The following is a 27,362-nucleotide window of genomic DNA, read 5'->3' on the forward strand; positions in this document are numbered from 1 at the left end:
TTTTTTGTTTTTTTTTGGTTTTGTTATTTTTTTTTTTAACAGGATGAGTAGACTGTATGTTTGAAATTTTAGCCACAACCTCTTTGACACATAAGGACCCAACTAAAAGGTGCTGTTTAGTCCTATGGTTCAGTTTTATGCCCCCGAGAAGTGTCCATTTTGTTCGCAGAGCCTCTGGTGATGGAGATACCCTTCATGTATTAGTAATTCTGTATTCCATTTTGTTAACGCCTGCTAGGTAGATGTAGCCTGCTAGGAGGCTAACTTTATACTTATTTAAAGCATTTTGTGGTCATTAAAATGGCAAATTTCTGTCCAGCACTTTATTGCAGCAGGAAGCAGGTGCAGGTCGGTCGCATAGCCCTTTGCTCATCTTAAAAATGGATGATTTAAAACACAAAACAGGAAAAAACATCTTGGCAAAATATTCATTGCTTGCATTTTTAAGACAACAGAATTTCCAGAATGAAACAAGCTGAAGAGCAGGAAGAAATGTGCTTTGTATAATAATGGGAAATTTGGAATATAAACATTATTTATCTGTTGAAGAGCTGGTGTGCAGGAGGAATGTGGGTTTTATTGTTTCTGTTTTTGTTTTGTTTTTTTACTGTGTTGTTTTCCCACTATGTTTTACCTTTGAGTTGGGATTTTCTTTTCCCATATTTCGCCAGGAGAAATAAAAGCACCCTTCATTTTCTTCCTCTAGTCAGCTTGCTTCACTGAAAGACCTCTGGAAATTAGTATGGATCTACAGAGAGCTGGAAGACTGTATATCTGACCACACGTGGTCTCCCGACTCCCTGCGTGTCCAACTTCACCCCCAGAACTAGCAGATGTGCTACACTTCCCATCGGCAGCCATCCAGTCACGGATGGGGAATCTGCTTCATGCCCTGGCAAGCCAGTTTACACTACAGAGATGCCCATGAGGGCAGGGAGACCAACCAGCTAGGGCAGGAAGCTCCCAAACCCTTCAGTCATTCTCCAGCAGAGACCTTTGCTCTTGGCCTTGTTTGAAACACTTCAACTCACCATGCCAGTGTCTCAGTAGAAGACACTATTGACACTTACAGACAACACACTCCAAGAATATTGGGCTTATGGGTGGGCTGTCTTTTTTTTTTTTCTTTTTTTTTAATTCATGTCTGTCCCCATATAATGGAGAATGTGCCACTTGGCTAATGATGTTTTCAAAACAGCAAGTTCAGTGATGACAGGAAAGGGGACCATGCTGATCCCACCGAGGTTGGCAGGAAGAGGTGATTCGCATTTAAGCACCAACAGGTTAAAAACCTGAAAGGGTAGCCCTGCCATGGAGGACTTGGGGTTTTATAGCATGCCACTTGTGCAATAAGAGGGCCCCAGTAGGAAACTGGGGAGGAGGTGGTGAAGGAAAAACACGTTTACTGCTCAAATGCCATGCATTTCTCTGCTCACCCCTGAACTTGTATTTGAATGACTTAGTAATGCTTAATATAATTGGGCAACTTTTATAGCACTTTGGAGTCATCAATCTTTCTGGTAAATTATAAAAAGTTTTCTGAGTGAGAAAAAGGTGTGTTTGGAGTTTGTTTGACTTTTTTATATTATTGTTATTAATAAAGGAAAAAAAACCTCAACAGCATTTTTCAGACTCCACTTGGATATGTACCCCCTGAATTTGGTTTGCTGTTTGCTACTCAGGGAAGGATGTGGTCGGTAGCTATCCTTTCCGTGTAAAACACTAACATCTTAGAGAAATTCACCTACCAAACTAACTTGGATTGTTTTCACTATGCCTTTTTCCCATGGAAGCTAGCTTATTTTTCCATATAGTAATGCAGTTAGGGCTCTCGGCACTTTCTTTCTTCTATATTTTTTTTAACTTCTCATATTATGTTCAGATGATCGTACTGTCAAGGTTGTGTACATTACTGAAAATTTGTATTGTATAAAGCTTTTTGCATTACAAGGCTGTACAGGGTCATTTTGACAGTAACTGGTATATTCCTTTGCATCTTATGTTGCATTGCCAATTTCTAGTGTATCCAGTTTGAAAGTATAATATACTCTAATTAAAAAAAGAAAAGGTTGGCTATACATCTTTGTTTCTTTTCCTTTCTTGGTTGCCATCCTTGACTAATTCTGAGTTTTGTCTTTCTTGGTAAATTTTGTATTTTGTTTTTGTTTTAGGGTTGTTGTTTTTTTTTTTTTCTTTTCAATGTATTTTAGAGTTAGGTTTTGGAAATATCCACTCCAGGTTTTGAACATCAGTGGTCATAATGCAGTTACTGTGTAGATTATTTGTGTCCAATAATGTTAAGCACTTATCCATCACACAGGGCTCTGGAAGCTAGCTCCTCTGAGATTATCTAACAGCACGTCAGAGAGTTCAGCAGCTTTTCCCTCTCCAGCCGAATATTGTGCTGTGGACCCCACAGCCAAAGGGAGGGGGAAAAAACAGATGAATAGTTCTATTTCTTTAATAAAAGTTTGGCAGCTAGGACATTTTAATAAGACAGAAATGATACATTTGCAAGTGAAATAAGAGCCTTCTCCCAAGCAAAGAGGAAGAGTGTGCTAGTCAAGGGAAGGCACCAGAGAAAGAAAGTGAGAAGCAGGAAAGAGATGAAAAACACACTGATAAGTTAAATTATATTTTTAATCCATTTTAAGTTCTATCATCTCCTGGGGATCTGTGATTGATAAAAATATATAAAGCAGCAGATGAGAGTATTTGGCCAGCCTCACAACTCTCATGCTTATAAATATAATGTCCTTTGCTTATTTCAGGAAATTGTGAGCTGCTTCCGTCCAACATTTAAAGTGATCAAGTTTACTTTAAAAAAGAGAGAACGTAGAAACCACTTTACAAGTGACCAGTCCCTTATCAAATCCTATTTCCTCCCTCATTTTTTATTCAATAATTATTATAGGTGGTTAAAACATTTCTGATTCAAGTATTTTGTTTTGCAATGATCACTTCTCATTGAAAATACTAAACCAGATTTCTTTGCTTTTTGCTAGGAACTACAGTATGCACAGGTGGCTTCTCAATGTGTAGATTTTTTTTTCCTTTAGATTTCATAGCTACCTTACCTGTTGTCTATTACTGAGAAAACCAGCAATATACAGAAAATAATCATCTCTGTGGAAATGGTGTCTCCCATACTGGGCTTCCAGGGACTTTGAGGAATGATCTGAGGACAGCGCCATTCATGACCAAAGAGAACAAGTATGTCTTTACTGATGGGCCTGGCCATCCTCAAGCCTGGCATTTGGCCCTGAAATGAATTCAAGTCCAAGATCATGGATCTTTCTTCCAACTTTATGCTAAGACTCAAGGCTGCTGTGTTTTCAGTAATGTGGCTGTAGCTGATGGTTTGTCTTGTGGTCAATAACCACTAATGCCTGACCACTTAACTGAGCTGTAGCCCTGGGAATGAGGGAGAAGACACATGCTCAGTGAACCAAACAGGAATGGGACCCCCTGTGCCTTTAGCCCTTGGGGAGGAAGGGGGAGGAAATGGTTACTGAGGAGTGTCATACTTGCCTCTGAGAAACAGAACGCAAAACCAGACAGGGAACAAAATCAAAAGAACCAAAGGAGCTGTCAGTCACAAAACTTCAAGTCACTCCTGCTAATATTCTTACTCATTGCATTCCCTCACAATAGAAGAGAATCACACCAAATGAAGTTTGAGAATAATTGTGATTGACCAAGCAGTCAAGTACCCTGGAGTGAGTCCCTGGGCTTAGTGAAGTACACTGATGCCCAGGGACCAAGGACCTCCATCCTTCCGCTGTCCAAGTTGGGTGGTGTGGAGTTATTGATCAAGACTTCTTTATGGGGTAGTAGATCTCCAGCTCATAATTCTTTCTCCTGAGTTGGATCTGCAAAATAATAAAGTCCCAATCTTGCTCACATTGGTGGGGACTGAAGAAAAGCTAACTGCTTCCCCCCACTCCCCACCCCTGCCTTGGAACTCCTTTTTGAGTTAGAGGAAGTACTTAATTAGTTCTTATTTTCTAATAGACTTGGAGCTGATAATCCACTTCAATTCCCACTTCAAAATTAATTCCACTGGTGCCAATCCCTACAGGTGGGATTTTCCGCACTGGTTAGTGAGAAGATATGATTTCCAACCAGGCCGTGGCCGTGGGCCTGGGGCTGAGCAGGCATGATTATGACTTACCATTAAGCATCCCATTTAAAGGGAATAAACTAGGTGATCCCTAAGATCCCTCCCACCCAAGCCCTCAATATATACTAAAACATGATCTTGTGTCTCTGTGTACATAAGAAACAGTGAATCATTGAATCAGAAGTCATGTAAGATAGAACCTGAAAAACTTACAACAAACATGGCACCATGATGTTTTCAAGCCACAACAGATGCAAGGAAAGAGGCAAAAGAAAAGGTTTTTCTGCCCACTTCCAAGCATGAGGAGTCTAAAATTTTTCTCTTGATTAGAGCTAAGTCACCATGACTTTAAAACCCTGAGTCATCTCGAGAGTAGCTTAAACAGCTTTTTCAGCCTGTGGGCACTCAATCTGGCGAGATGAGTTAAGAGCGACCCAGGCAGGGATGGTGTGGTCCTGTCCTTCCCCTCACCTGTCCCTCCGTGTCCCACTACCCAGCTGCCTCTACTCCCCCAGGCAACCACTGAGCTCTAAGACCACCAGTTAAGGGTGTACTGTAGAAGAGTAGTTCAGCAGCTGTCATGGGAATCATTTTAATTTTAGCATCATGAAAGAATATCCTAAATATTTGCACTCAACTACTGTCTAGCCCAAGGACTCTAAGTACTTTAGAAAGGCTCCTATGTGTTTAAAGACACTGGAAGGAACCAACAGATAAGCAGAGAGGGCCTGTGCTCACACACACAGCTGGGACCATGCCTGAATGCAAGCCAACACCTAACATGGCAGAAAGGTGAACAGCTTCCAGATGTTAAGGCCATCAGCTGGCTTCAGGGTTCTATTTTCATTTGAATGAGGATCTTGAGTTGGAGGTCTTTAGACTTTTTTGGTGTTCATTGTAGAGGAGCATGAAACTTTTTAATCGCTTATAGATCATTTCAAAGCAGGATGTTAGGATTTTCGCCATGCGGAGCATTTGACCAGTATTTGTAGACAGCAGATTTCTCTCCTGTCAATCTATCTCAGTTTTCAATCTGTCTGTCTTCTCTTTAGATCTATCTCTCATCCATCTGTTTTCTAGCTTCCCATAAAAAGGCTTTTTCTCAGAGCTCTGAGTTTCTGTGCAATCACTTATTTTGGAAAGCAGTTCCTCAAAGAAAAGGAAACTAGCCAAAAAGGAGGAGGAGGATGAAGAAAGAAGACAGTGAAGACAAAGACGAAGAAATAGGAATAATAATAATAATAATAGATAGGAAATGAAAGCCAATTCCAGGCTGCATTATGACCTAGCCATGCTGTGGACACGCAAGCTGACAGGCCGTGGGGGCTCTGGTAGGCTCTTGTGTAGATGGGCCTCACGACTGACAACCCAAGGATAGAAGGGCAGAGCAGCTCAGGCATTGCTCTTACGTGTTTAGATGTGCCTATACTGTGGGATGGCCAAGTGGGTTTCTCAGGTAGTTACAGAGATGGCAGAGCAGCCCTGAGCAGAATACAAAAGCCACTCAGTAACACCATGGAGAGGCATTGACAGTTACATCGGCCAGCAAAGGCTGCGGGGAGTTTGTGGTAGGAGGAAGTCCAATGGATTTGTCGTGTGTGTTGCCACCATGTTAGCCTGTAGACCAGTGTAGGCTCTTCACTTGACCAAAACCATTAGCTCAAAGCTCCTCCCCGCTCCTCCCATTCCCGAGGAAGGCAGAGTCAGGAACAGTAGAAGCTTATGATGCTAAGGAATGAAGAGGCCGCACAGCTCTCTTCCACGGGAGCAGGAGTGCCTTTGAATCTGCTCTCATTTAGGATCTGCCAGGGAAAGAGGGTGTTTCTTTGTTTTGTGGACCTGAGAATGGAACCCATAGTCTCCCACATAGTAAGTAGGAGTTCTACAGCCGAGCTATAACCCCAGTCCTGGAGTCTTCCAAACCTCCTCTGGAGAAGCCACCTGGAAGGTGGCTAGGACAGCCCCTTTGACATGGAAGAACCACCAGAGCCCAAAGGCCCACGGGGGAGAGCTCTGGGCCAATGTCAAACCCAAGCAACAGCCACCCAGGTAGCTGTCACGCACAGAGGTCCAACAGTGAGTTGGGGCTCAACTGAGGATATTTCCCATTAAGATTACACTTGCCTGGCAGCTTCTTCTATGCTTAAATTTCCTTCAAAAAATTAGGCTCGATTAGTAGAAATGACTGCCTGAAAATTTAAATATTGTGGATATGCATTCTCTGCTGCTTTCCTTGCTACCGCAGCTAACAGTCCAGTTCCTAATGGAAGGTGACAGGAAGCACGGGATCATGGGTGACTGCAGGGGTACATAGAATACATGTAAAAGGCATGCACAGGGCCAGGCGCTAGTGGCTCACATCTGTAATCCCAGCTACTCAGGGAATTGCACTTCAAAGCCAGCCCAGACAGGAAAGTCTGTGTCTCTTCTCAACAATTAACCACCAAAAAGCCAGTAGCAAAGCTGTGGCTCAAGTGGCAGAGCACCAGCCTTGAGCAAAAGCAGCTCAGGGACAGAGCTCAGGCCCTGAATTCAAGCCCCAAAACTGGCACAAAAAAAGGAGGGGATGCCTACAGCCACCACCCCATATAGATATAAGCATGCTAGAATGTATGGGTGTGAGCAGCCAGAATGAAGACCATAATCTCATCATTCCAGGACTCATCTTAAAAGACAATGTTTTTTTCACACTTCCCTTGTGTTGCCAAAAATAAAAATAAGTTGATGAAAGAGACTAACGTATGAAAAGAATAATTAAGGGTCAAAGAAACCTCATTAATCAAAAGACCCCTTATCTGTCTTCTCTACAATTAAACAAATGGGCAGAGCAGACGGGCTCCAGCGTGCCATCAGTCTAGTCCGTCGACTCAGAGCATCGGACAGTAGACACGGCGGCAACAGCTGAGCACGCAGGAGCCTCACACACAGGGAGGGGCTGCGCATCTCTTTAAGCGGGCAGACTACAACTTCCTGAGAATGAAGGACTTTACAGTTTGGCTTGTCTGTGTATAATAGGCAAAACAGAAACCTGTGTCATTTTGTTGCAGGGTTGTGTATAGCAATGGACCCCTAATGCAGGCCGTAATTCACTTCCTCCTCCATTGTGATTCCCCTTGTCTGTTCATCGCCCAGAGTTTCCACCCAAGTTCAACACATTAATCATGCAAGTCCAAGACGTCTGACCCAACCACTTCTTTCCCCCTCTCACTCCCTGTCTGCTCCAACCTTGACCAATGTCTCTTTTTTATTATTATTATAAACAACAAACATGTGGAAAGTCATGTGCTAGTAAGCTGGTGATATTTTTCCCAGCTTTAAGGAATTACCAACCAAAAGATACTGTTCGAGAAGATGCATTATAATACCAGGGAAATAAACACACACTGAGGTGGAAATAATGGATAAATAGTTTCTAAATCTTGCAGGGGTGAGAGGAGGCCACGTGCAATCTAAAGGATGAATAGGAAGCTTTATAAGCAGAAGAATGGGAGGGCTGCCAGATTGAAAGAACAGCATGAGCAGAGGCAAGGTGAGGAACTGCTTGGCAGATTCTGTCATCTGGAAAGATGATGATGGAAACAAAACCAGCTTGGTAGGGCTTCAAATCCCTTGTCAAGACCAAACTCTACTCTGTTTCCACTGAAACTCGCCTAGTTCATATGAGCGACCAAAAACTTGAAGAGAAGGGTGTGCATGGACTTGTGTTTTAGGAAGATAATTCTAGCATCATAAAGAAAAAAAAAAGATAGGATTGGAAAGGCCAAAAAAAAAAAAAAAAAAAGCTTAGGTGAGTAATGTTCACCATGTCCCAAGCAGATACCATCTCCCCTCAAATTTACTCCTGATCACAAATTCCCTACCCCCAAGAAAGGATTGCTGCAACCCCCAAAGGTCACCATGGGACAAAACTTGGGATCAGCTTTACCCACTTCCATTCCTCCTCTTTCCTTCTCCTCTTTCCTCTATTTGGACAGCAGCTCCACCACGCAGTCCTGTTTATTTTATCCTCTGAATGTTTTGTGGCTTTACAAAGACTTCTCCATGCTCCACATCCTCTCACGAGCTTTGCCACGGTTTCCTCTCAGATTAGCACATCTGAAACCTGCACCCCAGGAGTTTAGAAGAAAGTTCACCATAGCCCTGTGGATGCAATGGTGACGGTGATGCCAGCAGACAGGGTGATGGCAGGCTCGGAGTGAGGACAACAAAGGAAGGACACACAAAACCAGAGGTGTCAACTTTAGTGGGGCAGGAGGCAACAGCAAAGACTGTTGTGAAAGAAGCCAAGAAAAGAGGCACTTTCTGTGGACTTGGGATAAGGATGAACAGAGGGTGAATTTTGGCCTTTACCCATGTGATGGGCGTTGGTGACTTTGAAGACTTCGTTTCAGTGACCTTTAAAGACATTGTTTCAGCTCAGGATTAGAAATTAAATTCCTATAGGTTAAAGAATGCTGGCAGTGAGAAGTTGGTGAGCTATAACTGTTGCTGCATACTTAGCTCTAACCCAAAGATACCATATCCCCCTTTCCCCTTTTTCCCAGTCTCTTCTTGACGCTCCTTCAAAGAGGAGAAAAGGAAACTTACAGACACGGACCATACCAGTTGTCCACATCTCTTTGGTATAAACTCTTCTTTGGCAAGCAGTCTGTCCTCATCCCATGCCTGCTCCTGCTGTCGGCCAGAACCAGCTTCCATCAGTCAGATGTCTCAGCAAACAGAGCTGCAGGGGTGAAGTTCAGTCCTCCCCCAGCGAATCACAGGAGTCCAAAGAACCACAAAAAGTCAAGGGATGGAAAGTCTCTCTACCTCACCTTTCTACTACGACCAGACTCTGTCTGGAAAATAAAACATGAGACATGACTACGGCAGCCCTCTACAATCATGATGGACCTGGCTAAAGGGCCGTCATAATCAGAGTTGAGGAAGCAGCTGAAGTTTCAGAGAGCCTGCTCATGTTGGAGCCCTGGTGTCATGTCAACCCTAACTGACCTCTTCAGAGGCATTGCGAACACCACCTTTGTGGAAAGGGGCGATGGGCTTCCAGCTTCAGAGGACGAGCTCCATCACCCTGCCCACACAGGCTGCCACATTCACCAGCAAGGGGGGAAAAATAGCCCCCACCGCAGATAGCATGGGAAGAGAGGCACTAGGTTTTATAGATAGAAATGGAATAACCTGGTTTTTGTTCAACACAATGGCGAAATTATTCATTCATACCAGAAATACAAATAGTAATTGTCATATTTAAAGCTGGTACTCTGAGAAATGGAATCATCTGGCAGGCCATACTTTGAGAAGCATCTGTGTCTCCATGGTTGGTTCTTCCATTAAACCAGAAAGTCTGGAGATAGTGGAACTTTTAAGGGTTTGGAGGAGAGTGATTTGCAGTAATGATACCCTCTAGATCTTTGTCACATGCTCCTACAGGTAGGCCCGCTTTGATGAATACTGTTTTATGAAAAGTTATTTTTGAAACAAAGGGTGGTTATTATTTCAGAATCTCACTTTAAAAGATGGATTTCCCCCCCATAGGCACTTACTTCTAGAAGAGCATTCACATACAGATGTATAAAACATGAATTGTTTAACATAAAGGATAAAAATAGAGCAAGAATGCAGGGAAATCTGATGAGTGGGCAGCTACAATTAATTATATATTAAGCAAGAATGGAAAATACAGCATCCTGCAATTATCAAGGAGCTGCATGGATCTTGTTTTGTGATACTCAGTCTATTGCTTTTTTGCAGAAACATGTCATTTTAACTTAGAAAACACTTCCCCCTCTCTCTGGTGATGGTCACTGCACTTGCTAGTACAAAGCTGAAGAAAACTTGCACTCCAGAAAAAACACACTGATGGACATTTGAAGGGGTGGACTCACTGTTGGAGGACCCACGTCTGCGTGGGCCAGGGGCTGCACGCAACTCCCTAAACTGGCAGCTCTGCCTTCATTCACTTAGGGATGCTATGCTGGCTGAACAACAGTTCCACATTGAGCCTTTCCAAAATCTCCCTGCCCTGAGACACTTGTCACTTGCAATGGTGGATGTAAAAAAAAAAATCTTCAGAACATACTCTTACTTTAGAATAGGTATTGAAAGAGTAGATATTCAGTAAAGTTTGAGCTTTTCAGTCCTTTAGATTTCCTTCCTTCATGTATCTCACCCAGACCATCATCAGACATCACCGAGCGACGTTCCATTCTTATGGATGGAGTCATCCAAAACATTAAACATCATATTAATAAGCTGTACTACCATGCAGGCAAAAAGTCTCAAATTCTAGTGATAAAAGCAACACTACTGATCTGAGCTCATTACTGGTCCAGTGCTGGGGCTACAGCAACGCAACCTCTAACTACCTACACGGCAGGAGAGTGAGGAATTGTAGATTAAACAGGTTGTTTATGTTCAGTGTCCCATCAGACTCCTCAGTGTGTGTATTATAAGCTGAAGAGCAAGGCTTTGTGTTCTCCATAGCCCCTAAAAGAATGGGAATCCTCAGTGATTAGTCCTATAATCCTTATCCTTTCAAAAGTTAGACAACTATTCTCAGGATTTTTTTTCTAAAGATAACATATGTGCATGCATGTAATAAAAACACCAATTCAATGGTCCTATTTCAGGAACAGTGAAAAGAAGCAAAACTCGATGTTGCTTACTCCTTCATCCTTCATCTGCTCAAAGATGAGACCACTGGTCAGTATCAGTTTGTGCTTGAGCCTTTTCCAGGTTTTGCCTCTGTATGCTGCACACCAGCTCCAATGGGCAGATCTAGAGGCTGCACAGAGAATGGCTCAGGCTAAAGCAGAAAAGGTCTGGGGAGGGGAGAGGAGCCTCACATTCCAGATGTTCCGCTGAGCCCTGGCCTGCCCTGAGCCTGGCCACTGGGCAAGTCCATTATCCACTTACAATAACTCATTGGTGACAAGTCAGATCACTGAATGAGTGGAAAAACTATTTGGGGCTCATACAAACTGTTAGCAATAGGAAAAAAATGCTTGGGTAGGTGGATGATCAATGAGTAAAATAGAATAAAAGTAACAGAGAAACAATAGGGCTTCAGTGTCTAATTCCATTTTTTATTATAGTTAAAAGAAAAAATGAAAGGGAGGGAGAGAAGAAAGAAGGGAGGGAGGCAGTATTGCTCAGACCTATAATCCTAGCTACTCAGGAGGCTGAGATCTGAGAACCAGGGTTCAAACCCAGCCTGAGTTTTAAAGTCCATGAGACTCTTATCTCCGAATAACCACCTTTAAAAAGCCAGAAGTAGAACCATGGCTCAATAGTATAGTATTAGCCTTGAATAAAACAGCTAGGGGAAGGGCCTAGGCCCTGAGTTCAAGCTCCAATACCAGCATACACACACACACACACACACACACACACACACACACACACACACACACACACACACACACACACACGCTGATTGGCGCACAGCCCTGTCCCTCTAGCCCCGCCCCTCCTCCACACCTGATCATATAGACCAACGTAACCTTTCTGCCCCCTTCCTCCCCACCCCATAACCAGACTAAAGAAAGACCTGAGCCACCAGACTGAAAAGAACCTGTTAGTCTCAAGGGAAGTAAACTTTCAAAATAATGTCACCCACAACAATCTCAAAACTCTAGAACATCAAAGCAAAAAAGACAATCCTACCAGGTAGAACAGAGACTCTCTACAAAGGAGTGAGATTCAGAACAGCAGGAGATCCCTCACCTACCACAGCCATTTCAAGAAAACAATGCAACCACTGCTAGAAATACTCAGGAAAAACAAATTCAAACTTAAGGCCAAAACAAGCCAAACGAAGAAAGTGATCAATATAAATTCTCATAAAAACCCTTGGGAAAATGCATTACCTACTCTTTGATGGAGAAGGGAGGAAGAAAAAAAAAAGGAAACCTACCAGAGAATACACTCCATCAAAAAGAAAAAGGGACTGCAAAGGTGATCATGCTATAAGCATGACATATACATGTTTGTTTTTTTGTCCAAAAAGTGGGTGAGGAGGAAGGGAGGAAAACAATTTAAGTTTCTCCTTTGATCTCATTCCTTTTCACCTTTCTGTACAATGTCACTACAGTTTACAGACTGTTTTCATTTCAGAAAGACAATGGCCAGAATGACAGGACCTACCAAAAATGTGTTTTAAGAGAGAACCATATTAGGAAAACATGTTAAATCCAATAAAACTTGGGAATGCAACTCTCAACTACGATTGTACATTTCTTGCTGTGGAAGCTGGCTGACTTCTCGCATCAGTGGATCCGAGGAAGACAAAGAACGTGAGGTTGGGTAGATTTCCTTTCTCTCCTTCACACTGGCTAGATTCTGGCTTAGTAGGCAAGGAGATGAATGGAGGTCAGAACAACAATACTCTAAGATCAACTGATATCCTCAAAAGAGACAGCCAGGTTAGGAAGCTTGTGGATAAGACGTTTGCCACCAGAGTGTCCCAACAAGGCCACCACCTGCCCTGCCCAGGCGGCCTTCACGTGAACGCTCTTAGCGCCATGAAGAAACTCATACATCATATGTACTTAAGGCTTGGAAGTCTCTTGAACTTTTTTACACCATCCCTGGAAAAAAAAAAAAAAGCAGCTGCTGAAAAGCAGATATTTTCCTGTCTCTAAAAATAAAATGCTGGCAACACTTCACGTCCCCTGTGCCAAGACCTGGCGCTTCCCAGGACAAACAATGTGGCCAAGCTGATAGAGGCAAACACGGAGTACTGAAGTGAGTCTGTGTCCAGCTGGAAATGTAGAGGTCAGGGCCCTCACAGCTATAAAAGCCAGCCACTGCCCCACCTGGGGCCAGGTGTGCCGAGAGGAAAGGCCTCAGCTTACCCTAGAGATCTTGACCTACCAAGGTCATGGAGCCCTCCAACAAAGGCCTGCCCACCCCTAGAGGGATGGGATGCACAGCAGCAGACATGAGCACCTTAGAGAAAACACCATGTGCTCCACCTGCTAGACTTGGGCCTCCCCAAAACCACCTGACCAGAAGAGCCGTAGAAGAGTAGCCAGCATTCTCAAATGCTCCCAATTCTTCAATGCTCCACAGCACACGTTCAAGCCCTGTGCCTTCTCCTTAGTGTCTAAATCTTTCCCTTCATACCATAATCTTGACTTTCTGCTGGTTTAGAGTCTCACCAGGGTAAGAGAGATCTAGGGGAGGAGAAGACCTAAATATAGCAAATACTCACCAGCATAATCACCCCAAAAGTATGTTTCAATGGAAGAGTGCTGGGCTGACACCTAAGATGTCACTCACCTAAGTGTCACTTCACCAATAAGTCTGTATGAGTCCACTCTCCTGCAGCAGCAGAGTGACGTCTGCTCACGCTATTAATATTTATGAAGTCATCGTCCTTGGAAGACTGCATTTTTCGGGGTAAGAAGACTTCAGTGAAAAAGTTAAGCAGAACTTCCCCTGAAATCGTGGCATACTCACCATAACTCTTCAGAGCGCACTCCATGGAAAGGAAAAGAAAAATGATAGGGAGAGAGAGAGAGAAAAAAAGAGAGGGTGGAGGGGGAGAAGCAAAGCCCCTATTCTAAAAGGCTGCTACACATAGCAGTGCTAGCAATATCATTCGTGCCTGGCAAGGCTCCTGCTCCAAAACCTGACAGCCTTCTCTGGGGTGGGTGTGGGGCAGCCCACCGCCAGGACCTCCGTTCACCCAGACCGGTGTGATGCAGGACCCCATGCACACCCAGTCATCATCCAAGCTCAGATTCCCCCCACACTCTCCGAGCATTCTCAGCTGGTCTCTTAGTAATAGGGAAAAATGTACACCTCACCCCAACACTAGGCTCATTTGAAAAGAATTCCCAGAATGTGACGATGTGTGCCTGGGCGTCTCTCTGGGCATGTATGCAAAGCCTATGGTTATTTTTTTTCTTAGTTATTCCTCCTAACTGCATCAGGAAGGGCACCCCAGGAACTGCACTTCAGAAACCCTGCCCGCACCCATAAGCTCTTCTAGTGCTCTGTGTGCTGTAACAAGCACCCTTTAAAATACCTTGTGGTTCCAGGGAGTCCCAGTCCCTCCCCTCCTTCTAGACACCCCAGATCAGTGACTCTCAAGCACTGGCTCCACTATACTAGATGCTAGTTTTCACGTCACTTTGCAGTTCATGTGTTTTTCCTCTCCCAAAGCACTGAAGCCCTGGCTCAGGCTCACAGTGCCTGCTTCTTTCGTCCAGATGGCCTTGTGCCTGGGCCAGCTTCTCCTGCAGACCTCGCGCAGCCCCTGCTACATCAAGACAGGTCTGGCTCTGCGGAGAAGCATTGATGATCGCTTGGCTCCCACCTCCAGGAAGTCTTGCTCCACGGAGGAGTGAGTCATGGCTGTCTTGACCATCCTATCTGGGAGGGCCAAGGCTGCCCTGTGGGCTCTGCTCTGTGCCACCCACCTCCCTGCGCCCGTCCCGGGCCTCTGCCAGGACAGCCTGAGTCATAAAACTCAGCGCATTCCTGAGGCGTTGGATAGTCTTTCCTTGTTATTGCTTTGCCTTTGTTTTATGCAGCACCTGGTTTCGTTTTAAAACCCCAAGTAAAATTACAAGGTTGAGGCAAGGAAAGAAAGCAAAGGAAAAGAACAGAGACAGACACAGAGATAGAGACAGACAGAAAGAGACAGACAGAGAGGGGAAAGAAAAGGAAGAAAGGGAGAAAGAAAGAAAGAGAAAGGGAGGGAGGGAGGAAGAGAAATTAAGAAAGAAAAGAAGGAAAAGAGAAAGAGGAAGAAACTAAGGTGAGTGAAAGTTATGCAAGGCAGGAATGAATGAATGCAGTTTGACCAGAATCCTCTTTGTTACCTAGAAGCAGGGGGAAAGGCAAGTTCCCGCCCCTCTCCTCCCTACACTACATTAGCTGGTTCTCAGAACTGTATTCACCAGCCCGGTGACCTTGCCTAAGTCCTCTCACTGTCCTCAATAAATTGATCAATTCTAAGGAACTTTCCAGGTATAGCTCTCCATGATTCCTCAAACTTGCTTGCTCCCTTCTTCTAGGACAACAAATCCTAGCTCTTCTTTTGTTTTCTTTTATTCTGACTGCCCCTCCACCCCACCCCGGGGGTTAGAGGCTTGGGGAGCAGACACGGGAGAAGACAGAGACCCAACCCCACTAATGCTGCTGATCACCGCGCTGAATCTGTGTGGTTATTTCTATAACTTCATCTGTAAAGTGGTAAACATGGGTCTTTTTTTGGAATTGAAACAGAACTCCAACAAACTATGCCTCGCATCCAGCGCCAGTCAAATACAGAACAGATGCCATGAGGAACGCTGGGGTCACCGGGCACAGTAATTATAGCCCCGACCCCGAGCCTCAGGTACTGGACTCCGAACCTAAGCAGGGGCCCTGGCCGCCCTCGGCTGAAGACGCCCAGCCAGGCCGGCGGGCAGAAGCGCTGGAGGTTCCCGAGCGGCTCCAAGGATGCATTTTCCATGCATGGTTTTGGCGAGCCTAATGGAAACCATATGAAGAGTTCCCGGGAAACAGACCAGATGGCTCTCAGGGAACGGGTTTGGTCCAACCTGGAGCTAAAGAACCGAAGTAATCACTAGGACCAGGGGCCAGCTGCGGGTGGCACAACTTCAGTCTTTTCTATTGAGCACCAATCGCACAGTGAGGGTGGTCGCTGAGGCTCACCCTGTAACCCCGGCCACAGGAGCGGCGGAGCTCCAGTCGATCCCGGGTCAAGCAAGCCTAGGGGAGACCTCAGTGAGAACAAGCGGGGCCTGGCCCACGGCCGCGGGCGCCTGCGCGCGGGAGGCTCCCGGTGAGCACGCGGCGGGGCAAAGACGCCGGGCTCCTCCTGAAAAGTGACTGAAGCAAGAGGCTGCAGCGGGGACGGGGACGGGCCCAGGGACACCTACAGAGGCCGGACCCCAGCCAGGAGGGAGGGAAGGACCACAGAGAACAGTCTCTGGTAGAGGAGAGTAGAGGAAACAGGCTGGGGGTGGTCCGGGATTTCGTCGGGATGGTGAAGGAGGGTGTGGCCACCTTTGAAGACCATAAGCGATGGCTACAGGTCTAAACAGCCGCTGTGAAGGCCAAGCTGCCTGGGTAGAGGCGGCTCCGCCCCCACCCCGCCCGCCGGGCACTAGCCCCGCCCATCCCAAGCCCCGCCCACAGAGAGCTGTCCGGGCAGGGGTGGCTCCGCCCCCCGCAGGGCACTAGCCCCGCCCATCCAAAGCCCCGCCCCTCAGAGAGCTGTCCGGGCAGGGGTGGCTCTGCACCCGGCAGGGTACTAGCCCCACCCACCCAAGCCCCGACCCACGGAGGGCTGTCTGGGCAGGGGTGGCCCCGCCCCCGCAGGGCACTAGCCCCGCCCACGCCAAGCCCCGCCCTCCCCCTTGGGCAGCTGCCTGGGCAGGGGTGGCTCCGCCCCTTCAGAGGATCGGCCCCATCCCGGGGAGCCCCGCCCCACTCACCCGTGCTCCCCGCGGGCCCGGCTGGCGGGCGGCAGTGTGCACGTGCACGCGCGTGCACACACACACACACACACACACACACACACCCCGGGCAGGTGATCAGTGCGCGCGCGCACACGCACATACCCCAGGCGGGCAGTGGAGGAAGACGTGGAAGGGAAGGAGAAGGCGAGGAGCGCGGTGGGGCGGGAGCCAGGCGCGGGGACACCACCCTCCCACGTGGGGGGGCGTCCCGCCCCCGCCCCCCCTGCCCCCCCGCCGCGTGGCCGGAGGAAAACCCGGCTGGGACGCTCCGCTCTGGCAGAACAAAACCCTGTCTCCAGGCTCCCCACCTCCCGCTCCCCAGGGACTGGCGGCTCTCTCCAAGGACGACTGAGTCACGTGGTAAGGATGACTTCAGTCACTGATTAAAATGCGCCGCGCACACCCGCCAACACCACCACCATCATCACCATCATCATCATCGTCATCTCCACCACCGGGGCGGCGGGGCCGGGGCCGGGGGGCGGGGCCAGGCCGGCCGGACCTCCCAGCCGCTCACCCGTCAGAGTCCTCCCCGACTGTAATCCGAGTCCACTTCAGAGTCTTCTGAGAAGCCAAATTTGCTCTCTGAATCCCATCGTTGCTGGATCTGGAGGGGAAAACCGGCAGTCGGCAGGACGCACTCACCGGGAAGGCTCCGCTGGCCAACGGCGATCGATCTCCCCCTGCTCTCGGTGCCCCGTAGCCTTCCTCCTCCCTGCCTCCTCCGCTGCCACACGGCGGAGGGCAGCAAGGCCACCCAGCCCTTGAGCCCCTTGCTCGCCGTCCCCCCTTCCTAGGGAGGCCGTTTCTACAGCCAGGACAGTCCGGGGGTGAAGAAATGCCAACATTGAGATGGTGGTTGGCACCAAGCATGTTGTAAAAGCAAATGTTCACTCACTCTCCACTCGTTGATTCAGGAATGTGTAACTGCTTTCTGTCTGGTGATGTTTGTTGTTCTTTTGCAGGTAGGGGTAGTGTATAGTTAGTTGTGTGTGTGTGTGGGGGGGGGTGTTCTTTTAGCCTGTTACTGCATCCACACACACACACAAAAGCAGGAAGTAATGTCAGTTACAAATGGCTGACTTTTTTTTTAAGTCACTAGCCAGGCTCATACTTGTAATCCTAGCTACTCAGGAGGCTGAGATCTGAGGATAATGAATCCAGCCTGGGCAGGAAAGTCCAGGAGACTGTTATCACCAATAAACACACACACCACACACACACACACACACAGAGTTTATGGACAGCACCAACATTGAGTTCAAAGCCCCAGTAACTTTCCCAGGACACCAGTGCCATGGAATAACCTAGCATTGGTGCAACTCTATGTGGCCAGATGGGCTTAGTTACTTAATAGTAGTTAAGGATTCTCCCAAGTAGCTCCCAGGAGCTCTCTGCAAACACTTTCAAGAAATGGCACAGGCTCCCCTCCAAGAAGTGGGCACCAACCTAAGGGAAAGATGGTCCCTGGCACGGCTGTCCATGCAGTAGAACTTTCAGTGGGTGTGGCAGCTTCAGATGCCCCTAGACCACAATGCCCCCTTGCCTTTGCATGCTACAGATGCTCCCCCAAAAGTTTTCAGGTCCTGAAGCAGAAAGTTCCTTTTTGAAGGCTACCATTGAAGCAAACTAACTGCCTGGAAACCAGGTTGCCCCATCTAACCCCGTCCCATTAGCTAACTATCTCATTCCCTCCTTGCTATCCATGGATTAGCACTTTCACAGGGATGTGTGATATGAGCGATGATTCTTCTGATAATGCTAGATGGTACTTGAAGAACAACTTCTTTTAATGGTCAGGTTATTTTTTTCTCTAATAAACATAACTAGGCGACCCATGGCATCACAAATATAATTTGAGGTGAGTTTGTTATTGTTAAAGTCAGTTTAAAGTCAGTTGAGAGAGAGGGCTTACTAAATGAAAGTCAGAAGATGGTAAAAGTACTTGTAACTTTTATAATAAATGAGGTCAGGGAGATAGAAGCAGAAATCAATTCTGATATTGTCTTCCAACTTAGTCTCTAAGAATCTTTACCAGAAATCTGTAACATGGGGGAATGGGCTTTTAAGATGGTCTAATCAGGATGGTCAGAGGCCTGGTTTAGCCAGGCCTATCAGAGCTAGCAAGGATTCTAAGTGGCTGGCCTGATACAGGAGGAAGGACACTGGTACCCTAGGAAGGTTCCCAGCAGGAAAGAACAACCTGAGCACTTCCTGTCTTTATTCCTAGAAGTAGAATTCAGTAATGGCCTGATGTTGCTATGACATTAGGGGGCAGGGACACAGAAATTCCCACTACTGGTCCCTCTGATGCACCTTTTAGGATGGAAGCGAGAAGCTGTTCATGGGGCCTATCTTATCAGAACTACTCTAGTTTTTATGTGGTTATAAATGAAGAACTCTTTCATATCCACTCTGAATGTACACACACTACTGGTACCAAGGCCCTGAGACAGTCCACTTTCTGACCACCACCCGCCGCCCCACCCCCCATCCACCCTTAGGGATTCACAGCTGGATGACAGGAGGAAAGATGCTCACATGCTTTAGGAAACTTTTCATTCCACATTTGTATTCCGTATAGATCTCCAGCTTTGGAGGTCTTCCAGCTAGGACGAAGAGACATCAAATGCATTAGGGCTTGTGGGGTACAGACAGGAAGACAGGAGGTTTACTGGCATTCCTAGACACTGTTAAATCCACAGTCACACACACACACACACACACACACACACACACACACATGTTCACATGCACATACCACCCCTGCCACACTGCCTCTTCACACATACATTATTTTTCATAGCTGCAGCCAATGGCAAAGGTCTCCATTGGATTTCTCTTTCCCTTGCTTAGATATACTTCTTTTTTTTGGGGGGGGGGGTCCAGTCGTGGGGCCTGAACTCTGGGTCTGGGCACTGTCCCTCAGCTCTTCAGCTCAAGGCTAGCGCTCTACCACTTGAGCCACAGCGCCACTTCCGGCTTTTTTCTTTTTGCTTATGTGGTGCTGAGGAATCGAACCCAGGGCCTCGAGCATGCAAGGCAAGCGCTCTACCACTGAGCCACCTTCCCAGCCCCCTTTTTTTTTTTGTCGGTCGTGGGGCCTGAAAGCTGGGCCTGGGTGCTGTTCCTCAGCTCTTCAGCTGAAAGCTAACACTCTACCACTTGAGCGTCACCCCCACTTCCGGCTTTTTCTGCTTATGTGGTGCTGAGGAATCGAACCCAGGACCTCATGCATATAAGACAAGCATTCCACCACTGAGCCACCTTCCCAGCCCCTGCTTAGATATACTTAGGACACACAGCAAAGCAACAAGGTGGGTGACAGGAAGGAGGAAGAAGAAATGCAAAAGGCCTCACTTAAATGGCCTCAAACTCTGGAAGGCATAAGATCACATGAATATCATGGTAAAGAAAGACTGAACATGAATATAAAATAGTAGTTTATCATGGGACTCACATGAATTGGTATGGTTTGAACCATACCCCCAAATCTGGTGTACCTGTAAAATAGAAAGCTAGCAGTAAATTCCATCCATCCAGAGAGGGGGGTCCAGAGCCTGTAATTTTCACACTTGGGAAGATGACACAAGACTAGTGTAAAGCCAATGTGGGCTACATAGCAAGATCTTGTCTCAAAACAAAACAAAAAGGAAAACAATAACCCCCCTAAAAATCCCAAAGCCAACAATCCAGTCCAGGCCAAAAATAAAAATTAAAAAAATTCATGAGGCACCATTTTGACTAATACAAAAGCTAGACATGGTGGTACATGCCTGTCATCTGAGTTACCTGGGAAGAATAACTAGTAGGATGACAGTTCAGGGCAGCCTGGACAAAAATTAAGACTCTATTTGAAAAATGATGAAAGCAAAAATGACTAGAAGCATGGCTCAAGTGGTTGAGGGCATTTCTGGCAAGCATAAATCCCTGAGTTCAAATCCCAGTACTGGGAGGAGAAACAAAAATCAAACAAACAAAAATGCCAACCACTATTACAATAAGAGAAATCTAACCAAGTTCCTTTATTGGTGCTGTGCCACCCTGAATCCAGAAAAGGCCCTCTGACCCTGATGTCAAAAGCCACTGTAGTATCAGGAAACAATAGTAAAATGGACAGACAAAATTGGGGGAAATATTTACAAAAGATAGACAAAATAATACTAGTATTGGAATAATAATGCAAATATGCAAACAGCTTATACAAATCAATAAGAAAAAAAATCCTAATAGAAGAATGGTCAAAGAAATAAGACTGTGTTATTTATGGATTCCATATTTCTGAAATCAAAATGCTAATATTTCTGTGTCATCCTGAAAATACACATAGCACTTCTGAAGTCATTTGTGGACACACACAGGGCAAAAATATTTGGTTCACATGACACCCTTTCCCAGGTAGGGCGAAGCTTGGCGAACAGGGAGTTGGTTGAACTCCCACCTTCTCATCCACATCCTTTCCAGTCGTTTTAGAGCCTCACTTTCTGTACTTCGGGGGCTTTTTTTTTTTAAGTATTAGGGTTTGACTCAGGGCCTCAGACTCTCAGCTTTCTTGCTTGCTTGACTATGTTGGAAACATAGTCTCATAAACTCTCCTGCCCAGGCTGGCTTCAAACCTCGATCCTCTGGAACTTAGCCTCCTGAGTGTAATATTCGAGGCTTGAGCCGCCAATGCCCAACGTTTATGTAGTTTTGTTGTTGCCTGGTGATCTCCAAGCAACAGACTCACCACACTGTGCTTCATATCCACTGGGTTCTTCAAGGCTCCGCTTACCCCAGGAGGAAGTTCTATAGGTAAAGGGAGAAAAGGAATCAGGATTGCACCCAGAGCTAGAAGAACATCTCTTACATCTCCAGTTTGGTGATTCCCCTGATTGTACACAACACATTGGATTAAACACTCCATGTCATGTGTCATTTGTCACACCATCATTTAGCACCTATCCACAGAAAAGAAGGAACCAGGCAGACAAGACCAAACCAAGAAAATTTATAATGAACCTTCTATGCTTTGAGGAAGGGCAAACATTTTATGTCTAAAACATTCTTCTCTGACAGTTTAGAATCCAGAGGAAACCAAGTCTGTGCAAAAATTCCAGGGCTACTCATTTATCTTCAGGTCTTGAGCAAACCAGATACCATTGTCAAAGCCACCTGGCAGAGATAAAACTTGTATGATCTTAACACTGACCCCCTTGAACTGGGCAGACATGAATGACTTGCAGGAAGTTTGTCAAGTTAAGCAACCATCATCATAACCCAGTTGGAAAGCCTTTCCTACCATAGCCCCAGAAAACCACACTCCATTTCATTATCCATTTGCCTGTACTGGACATTAGCTAAGGAATTATATGTATATATATTATATATATAATATATATTATAATATAATGGTAGTGGTTGATAAATCAAAGGAGTAAAAGTAGTACCTACTATAATAATCTTTCCACATTTAAATGGATTTGAAATTTTATTTTATGACTAAAAGAATAAGCCACTTATTTATTTGCCTTAGCTTCATAATTATGAGAAGGCTATTACCATATTTTAGAGATGGTTAAAAAAAAACAGTTTAGGGAAGCAGACACAGGCATCACAATTGCATTTGAGCTATTACCTTTGAAGTTAAGAACCTAATTTCGGTCTGAGATTCAAGATGTAGAACAATGCCTCCCCTTTTTCCTCTCCCCTCCTACGTAACTCCAGCCCCTCTTATGGGCAGACACCCACCCAAATCGCCCCAGCGCCCTATAGTCACCCCGCAGAGTGCTCCGGTGAGGTTCACAGGCAAAAATCAATTGCAGCCACCCCTAGTGGCTATTGTGCCTGCAATAACAGATGGCATCTGTGACCTTCTTAATAACAGGCCTGGCTGCCAGCGTCCCCGGTGTCCAGACTCTGTGGGGAATCTGGAAACTGTTGCCTTACACTTGAATATTTTCCGGTACACACATTTAACCATTTATTAGTCATTTTCCTAATTCTAATTTAAAACAGAGCAAAACAAAATTCCCAGCACCTGGAAGGGACGTGGGATTTCCTGCGCGGCGAGGCCGGAGCAGGGCTGCTCTTGGCGTATGTCCTCCGGGTGTGAGCAGGGCTTCCGGGTCAGCCACAGTGCTTATCTCGTCGCCTAGACTGATTGGTGGGCAGCACAATCGACCTTTCGTTATTTTTTTTTTTTTTGAAATTTAATAGACAAGTGAGCCACTTACCCAGCAGTGTCTCTCCACAGACACTCCATGTGGGAGCCTGTGAGAAGCCGAGTAGAGTGCTGGCCTGGCATGCATGAAGCCCTGGGTTCAATCCCTCAGCACCACATACACAGAAAAAGCCAGAAGTGGCACTATGGCTCAAGTGGTAGAGCTCTAGAGCCTTGAACAAAAGAAGCTAAGGGACAGTACTCAACCAAGTTAAAAAAAAAAAAAAAGAAAGAAAGAAAAAAGAGAAAGAAAAGAAAAAGATCCCATTCTCCATCAATAAGTAAGTACTGGCCCTTCCAGCTATGTATGAGCGGCATTCTAACACTGTGTTCTAATATAACCCAGGGAACCCAGGAGATTCATTGAAAAGTAACTGCTAAAAACAGGGGTAGCTGTCTAACGCCTGTCTAACAAGTGCAGGGAAATGCGTTTAATCTATATACACACACTTGCGCATGCACACACACATACAGCAAGAAAGAGATTCTGATAATCTCTCTCTTTTAAAAATTACTCTTTTTATTAATTTTATGTTATTGTAAAGGTGCTGTACAGAAGGGTTACAGTTAGGTGAGTAAGGAAATGAGAACATTTCTTGCCGAGCATTGTTACTCCCTCCTTTGTTGTTCTCCTACTAACCTTTTACTTCCCCAAGTCCTAGGATTGGCAATAAACAATTAATTAATAAGCCACCCTGCTCTGAGCACCCTGGGAAGTGTTGGGCGGCCAGGGAGCATGGGGAGGGAGCAGCCCATCCCACACAGCAGCTTTGCTTTCATGGAAGGCAAACAGGGGTGACCCCCACGGAGAACACAGCAGCATCCAAGCTCATGCGGAGTCTGCAATGGGGCCTCTTGAAGCATCAGGGCCGGTACCAGGCCTTGGTGTAGAAAAATGGGGATAACACCCCAGGCCGTGCAGGGTGAGTAGGGAAAATTCAGGAAGGTTGTGTGGAGTCTCACAGAAACGAAGTCTCTTTTATGGGGGAGAGGGAGGTTGGTGGGCTTCCTGCCTGGGTCCTTGCTCTGTGGACCTTAGGTTGAGATTCTGGCCTGCAGCTAGAAGAGGGGGTGCTCCCTGGGGAAGCCCAAAGGGGGAGCTCCATTGTTGGGGTGGGGGAGGGGCAAGCCCAGGGCAGGATTCTTGTCTGTGAGTACTCTGGCTTGCCCCAACCCATCTGGCTCCAACCTCCAGGATCACAAAGCTGTGGACACAGTCCAAAACCAGCACAAGAGGAGCCGAGGCAGGACCGAGACGAAATCGATGAAGCTTCACAGCCACTCACCCCACCCCACCAAGAAAGAGAAGACAGGACCAGCCTGCTCTCTCTTCCTACCCCGTCCTGAGATGCTACCACCTGCTCACAGTCCCATGCCTACAGTTCCAGTCTGGGCTTGGTGAGCACATTATAGAATCTTGGGAGAGATAGGAGATGTGTGTATCACTAAACCAATTAAAACCATGCACTCGTGCTACTCTGCCATGCCTTATTTCATTTTTAAAGTATTACAATATTATGGGCTGCTACATAGGGTTCTAAAGGCTTCCTATATTCTCTTTTTTTTTAAGTACTGAAAATTGAACTGAGGCCCTTACACTTGCTAAGCAAATGCTCTACTGCTTAAACTACACAACCTAATTCTTTCACCTTTGGTTTGATTTTCAAATAGGGTCCTGTTTTTGCCTTGGCCAAACCTTGGACTCTGTCTCCCAAGTAGCGAGGATTACAGGCATGTAACACCATGCCTTGTCTAAGAGCTATCTATATTCTAATTTTAAAAGCAATTTATCACTTGCCTTTCAGAAGAAAAATTATCCACAAGGAATTAGCTATGTAAAGAAGTACGGTGTGGAAACAACCCAATAAATAATGCAATGATGGACAATGACAAGGCATCTAGTTTTCGCTGAGCCCTGGGCCAGGTACTAGAGATACATGGACAAATAAGACAGACAAGTTCCTGCTCTCATGAAGCTTATTTCTAGAATGAGATAGTAAACAAATGCAGGTAACTCAGAGAACGCAAAGCCACATTAAGAAATGAAGAGAGAGAGAACATGAATAATTTACTGTTAGACATGGTGTCCGTGTTTAGTAGCCTCTCTGAGACGCCATTTAAATTAAGACCTGAAGGATGCAGCATAGCAGAACTGGGAAAATAATGTTCCAGAAAAGAGAACAGTCTGTAGTAAAACCCCTGAAGCACCAAATGGCTTCAGCATTCTCAAGTTACTAACAGAAGCAGAAGAGAACAAGCAAATCTGAGCAGAGGGATGGCATGAGAGCGCGAGGCCAGGCCAGGCCACAGCCACACGACTTTGTGTGGGTTTGCGAAGGAATCAAGGTTTTACTTCAAGTCCAACAGCAAACAGAAAATTGGTGTCATTTGCTTTAGATTAAGATCTGGAGGGGCTGGGAAGATGGCTCAGTGGTAGAGCGCTTGCCTTGCATGCCTGAGGCCCTGGGTTCGATTCCTCAGCACCACATAAGCAAAAAGAAAAAAAAAAGCCGGAAGTAGCGTTGTGGCTCAAGTGGTAGAGCGCTAGCCTTGAGCTGAAGAGCTGAGGGACAGCGCCCAGGCCCAGAGTTCAGGCCCCACGACCGGACCCAAAAAAAAAAAAAAAAAAAAAAAGATCTGGAGAGCTGGGCACAGGTGGCTCACGCCTGTAATCCTAGCTACTCAGGAAGCTGAGATCTGAGGATCACAGTTCAAAGCCAGCCCAGGCAGGAAAGTCTGTGAGACTCTTATCTCCAATGAACCACTCAGAAAACCGGAAGTGGCACTGTGGCTCAAGTGGTAGAGCGCTAGCCTTGAGCTGAAGAGCTGAGGAATAGCATCCAGGCCCAGAGTTCAATCCCCACAACTGGAAAAAAAAAATCTGGAGAATGGATTGGGCCCACAAGAAATAACTTAATGGGGTAGTCTGGTCAGTTCTAACTGCTGGTTGAGGTCTTTCAAGGTTTGGAGGAAGTGGAGGAATACAAAGGGAATTGAAGGAGCAGGAGAAAAATAAGGATGCTAAAAAGAAAGAAACACAAATGCTATGAAATTATATTTCAAATAACATGCATCTTGACTGTGGCTTGGTTCTTATCAATATTCTCCTAGACACTGGATTCCTTGTAAAGGACTATAGACCACTGAAGACGTTCCAGGATGCTGCCTTAGAGACTTGAAATTTGTTGTCTGTGGTTAGAAAATATCTTGAGGATGTGTGTTGTAAGCGTTGACATTTTTATATTGTATAAAACCTCTTGCAGTACATACTGCATCCCTTGAAATGGCGAGACTAGGAGAGATCATCTACCCTACTTATAAGGCCATGCTCCAGCAGCTCAGGGGCGGGACATGGGGCAAGAAGACAACAGGCCAACACAGTGTTCATTCCTTCTCTTTATTCCTTGCTCTTTATACCAAAGAGTCCATAGAAAGTCAAATGTACTGTTTATTTTATTGCAATTTTATGATACTCAATTTTGATTAGTTTGAAAGTGAGAGGCAAGTATTCATCCAGGGAACCAAAGCAAACACTTGGAAAGAAAGTTAATATTAATACAAAAGGAAAACCACCTTAAAGAAGGCAGAATTCTCTGAAAGGCAGTAGTGAGAAAGCATGAGGACTTTGTCTTATGATGATTGTGAATCACATTTTAAATGGTACATCTGATCCGCCTACTTATGAATAGAGTACAGCAGTAAGTTACAAGGGGACAATTAACAGATCAATGTCTACTAGTGGTGATCACATTCATATGGCTGGCTTGTGTTGACAGCATTATCTTTTTGTTTCATGTTTTAACTCCCTTGCATGGGGGCCTTCTAGCACAATTAAAGTTGGTTTAAAAAAAATGAAAGAAAGAAATTGAGATAGAGAAAAGGAAAAGAGGCATAATGTGCCCAAATCAAACAATATTGCCTTAATGTACTGTTATCTCCCAATGAAAAAGGAGCCTTAATTATATTATTAAATATGTGAAGAAGGCAATATGGACATATTAATCATCATAATGAACATATTTACTTATGTTACTTTACCTTGTGTAGGTGTACTGAGGTTGCTCTTTGTGCTACTCAGCTCAGATGCCTTGCTATGAATGGTATGATAAAGCTGCTTGATTTCCCACCCACTAGTCCAGACTTGTAGTGTGTTTTTATGCTCCTCTTAGCAAGGAGAAGAAAAAGTCTGTCCTGATTTTCACAGCAGTATAGGTAGCTACCTTCCCTGTCCTCTGCATCAACATAGCATAGAGGAACACTTAAAACTCACCTCAAAAATACTATTCCTATTGTGTATTAGAAAAGCCAACAGAACAGAAGCTTGAAGGCAACTGTTAAAAACTCATCTCCATTAGTGAGAAATTACCCACAAGGGCTACCTGCAGGATGCTTTTCCATCATCCATTCCTTACCCCCCACCCCGGACTAAAACCTTAAATGCTTCATCAAATGGTCAAACATTACCAGAAGATTCTGTGATGTGCCTACAATTTTGAGATTACAATCATGAGTCATCATCCCAGAGAGCTGGAAGTTGTGGGAAACACCGACTGCATCT

General features: G+C 45.6%; 1 long non-coding RNA gene across 1 annotated transcript; it reads right to left on the reverse strand.

Moving 5' to 3' along the window:
* Positions 1 to 27,362, reverse strand: LOC122127139. The gene is made up of 3 exons (XR_006151079.1): positions 27,352 to 27,362; positions 17,702 to 17,709; positions 1 to 766 (listed from the first exon to the last, which is right to left on the reverse strand). It is a non-coding gene; the product is annotated as an uncharacterized LOC122127139 (long non-coding RNA).

Source organism: Dipodomys spectabilis, unplaced genomic scaffold (genome assembly GCF_019054845.1).
Source record: "Dipodomys spectabilis isolate Male_0828 unplaced genomic scaffold, ASM1905484v1 ptg000297l, whole genome shotgun sequence".
NCBI classification, from domain to species: domain Eukaryota; kingdom Metazoa; phylum Chordata; class Mammalia; order Rodentia; family Heteromyidae; genus Dipodomys; species Dipodomys spectabilis.